Source organism: Egretta garzetta, unplaced genomic scaffold (assembly GCF_000687185.1).
Source record: "Egretta garzetta isolate BGI_Z169 unplaced genomic scaffold, ASM68718v1 scaffold491, whole genome shotgun sequence".
NCBI lineage: Eukaryota > Metazoa > Chordata > Aves > Pelecaniformes > Ardeidae > Egretta > Egretta garzetta.
Window position 1 is genome coordinate 9,889 of NW_009258684.1, and position 4,120 is coordinate 14,008.

The window sequence follows — 4,120 nt, forward strand, 5'->3', positions numbered from 1 at the left end:
TTCCAATAAACACTCTCAAAAGATAGTGACCAGACATTCACTGCATCTCACACTGTTTAGAGTTAAACTAACAACAACAACAAATCCTGTGTTACTACTGATGATTTTCAACAAGGAGGAAAGAAAAAAACCTTCAGAATATTTTTTTTTTTTAATTTGGTCAAAAGATCCTGAAGGCTTCATCCCCTATCCTGTATACTGGCAAATAAAATGTCAGACTAACTTGAGTAGTAGCATGTCGATGAAAGTCCTAATCTTACTTATATTATGCTAAGCAAAACTCTTTAAGGAGCAGCCTTAAACAGCCTTGCCTGGAACAAGAAACTTTATGGAGGCAATAAATCAGTTCAGCAGAAAGAATTCAGCCTTTCAGCTTCTGGCAGCTGATTGACAGCCAACATAAGAGGTCTCATAGTTGCTAACTCACTGTGATCCTTCTTGTCTCTTCCAACACTAGAAAGCCTGCTCATGATTTTTGGTTCAGTGAAAGTCTGGGGCTATATTTAACTTAAATGCTCTGTACGTTCTGCATTAGGAGTTTAATGAAAAAGAGTATCTGAAACAAGTTTCCTACCAGTAGATGTGTTGATCTGCCCTCAAAACCAGTGACTGTTACTGAAATGATACCTGTAAACAGCAGGAAAACATATAACATTTACATATGCTGCACAAATTATTTGTTTTTTATGCTGTTCCACCTGTTACGAACGGTGTAAAACATTTCAATTTTTGAAATGCTGTTGTTCCTTCCAACAAGGAAAAAACCCTCTGCCCTCTCTTAATGTGGTTCAAGTAGCACTCGACTCCTACTGGGTCTTCAGGTATGTGACTCTTAAATAGTGTAATGGCATTGCAACTCACTTCCAAATAAAGCATCGGTGCAAACTACAAAATTTTAAAGCAGTATGACCTGTTCCTTTGCTAATTGTTGAATTCTAGATAACTGAAAGGATATTTGTTTTGGTTTGTGGCTTCTTTTTTTGAGAAGAAATCTAGTGATAAAAGAACATGAATTGGGAGTACAGTAGAAGATAACTGTGTGACTTGATTAGCAGGATGTTTTAGTAACTTAATGATAATGTGCGGAGTTAACAACAACTGTCAATAACCCCTGGCTTATAGGTTAAAACAGAAATGTAGAGGGTATTGCATTTGATTTCTACTCTGCTAATACAGATGTTAATGACTTAAATGCTAAGTGTTACTGTCCTATCTCCTTATCTGAAATAGCCTTAATTCTGTCTGCCTCATCTTAAGAAGATAGTGTATATAAACACAGTAATGTTACAGAGCTCCACATGAAAAATCATTGATAAACTTACTCCCAAGATACTTTGTTTACCCTTGGAAATGAGTAAAATAGATTATATGCTTCATCTGAGCCTTAGGTGTTGAAAAAAGGAACGTGAAAACTATTGCTCTGCTTATTACCCCCTATGGCTGCGCAAGCAGTCGTGAATTCATTGGAAGGTAGACACAGGAACTCAAAAGATAATTTTTTTTCTCAGTTTTCTGTTATATGAAGCAACCCTGATACTTTACATTGTAATTCAAATGGTATTTTTTGGCTGTTCTCTAACAGCACCTACAGGTACTGTGCTTTAGGTCGTGCCTGAGCAGTGTCATTCATATCCAATAGATTCTTTCCCTTCTTGAATATTTGCCAAGTTGCCTTTTTCCTACAACTATAAACACTGTTGGTTCATGGTTGGGTTCTCTCTTTCGGCCCTCCTATGCTTCCAGAACCAATGCCTGCCCTGTTCCTGGTCTCGTTCTTTGTGCGGTTGATTATTCTCCTGTACGTTAGATCATTTTGATAGGGACAATCTAGGTACTGCTGTTTGGAGCGAGATCTCCCAAGTGAGCGAGCTGTCTCAAGAGTTGTCACCACATGATCTCGGTGTTGTCTTCCTCCCAGATGCAGGGCTTTTGACATTGCACCCCCTGCCTCAAGCAGGCTGATGCAGCTTCATGAAGTGGCAAAGCTTTCCTTGAATGCTGCGCTAGTTCTGCGCCAAGGTTATGAAGCAGAATTCAGGAGCCAATTCAAGACTCCTTTCCCAGAATGACTAAAGCTGTTCCTTTCAGCAGAAAGCGAGGTTGGCTCAGCTGACTTGGGAAACCTTACCCCACTTTAAAAAAGGGACATAATATTGCAGAATACCTTACGACAGCAATTAAGAGAACTCTTAATCTGAAGACTATTGCCGTGTACCTTCAGCATGGTATCTTCTGAAGTTAGTAGGATGAGAACAGTGCCAAGAAGGATGAGAGCTACAGCAATGAGACAAAGCACTCGATTGCAGCCTACGTAGGTTTTGACGGCTAAACTGTGTTTTTCATACAAGTCCTTTCGGCTGCTGGTATTCTGAAATAGGAACTTAAAATGAAGTAAGACTCAACTGACGCACAACTGCTAACTGCAGTTCCTTACCATTCAGAATCTTGCCTTTAGATTGTGGGAGTAGAAAATTTTTTTAGACTGATAGTAGCCTAAGTGTGAAGCTGCCTAAAACTAAGTTTTATTTCAGTCAATACAGATACATCATCTGAAGCTTTATGACCAAAGCCTTGGCAAGTAAATCTCCAAATTTTACAGGCATGGCACTTGGTGGCTCATCTAGTATCAACATACGGTGTTTCATGTAGACTTGTTTCACTCCACTTCAAAGTACAGGTGTGACTGGAAAAACTATTGACCCAATTGTATGGAATCCAGTAATTAGAACTGGGAAGGTTTGTAAATTAGGTAAGTCAAAGGGTGTGCGTAGGTAGCTCAGTGGATAATTACGCGAGGAGGAGCGGGCTGTGTCAAAGTTCTCTACATGGTACTCAAATAAATTACTCTACACACGTTTGTTAAGCTTGGAATGATGCTTGGGGGTTCTTGAATTCTATGTGCTTGACAAAGCACAGACAGTGTGATGGAGGAGGGGGTAGTGAAGAGGAAGCTACGAACAAGCCCTGGGCATCCACAAACTAGTTACAGCAATGCCATGGGGTGGGCAAGATATGGTGGGTTGGGTTTTTTTTTACAGAGGAAAAAGAAGTTACTGCTGCTTGCCACACTGAGAACTAATTAAAACCAGTATTCTCTCTGACTAAATCCAAGAATAAGCTACTAAAGACAAACATTTAATGATTCTTTTAGCCTGCGAAAGATGTTAAAGATTTTAGATGTCAAAACTTACGAAATTATTTACTGTTCTCCCTGATTACAATGTTATTTTACTTCTTCCAAGGTAAGACTTCTGCTAAACAAAGCATGGAATTAGACAGCACGTAGCGCTTTGCTGGTTGGGGGGCCTCGATTCAGCTTAATGCAGCGCAGTAGAAACGAACCTAACGGTCACGCAGAGCCAAGTCCGCCTTCTCCTTGCCCAGCGGGGAGAGGTTCTGGTCACTCAGGAAAGCAGACCACGCACGGGCGGGCAGGAGGCCGGCAAGCGCACCCTTAGGTTTGAACGTAAATATGTACGTAAACCAAGCGTGTACGTTGAAGGTGACGTGAGTGCCAGCAGATGCAAACGATGGGGAACGTTCAACACGAGCTGCTATGGCGTGACGGTGGGGAACGTTCAACACGAGCTATGTCGTGACAGCGGGGAACGTTCAACATGAGCTGCCATGTCGCGACGGTGGGGAACATTCAACAGGAGCTATGTTGTGACGAGGGGGAACGTTCAACATGAGCTATGTCACAATGGCAGGGAATGTTCAACATGAGCTATGTAGCGACGAGGGGGAACGTTCAACATGAGCTATGTCGCGACGGCAGGGAACGTTCAACATGAGCTGCTATGTCGTGATGGTGGGGAACGTTCAACATGAGCTGTTACGTCGTGACGGTGGGGAACGTTCAACATGAGCTATGTCGTGATGAGGGGGAACGTTCAACATGAGCTGTTACGTCGTGACGGTGGGGAACATTCAACATGAGCTATGTCGTGATGAGGGGGAATGTTCAACATGAACTATGTCACGATGGCAGGGAACGTTCAACATGAGCTATGTCACGACGGCAGGGAACGTTCAACATGAGCTATGTCACGATGACGGGGAACGTTCAACATGAGCCATGTCGCGACGGCAGGGAACATTCAACATGAGCTGCCATGTC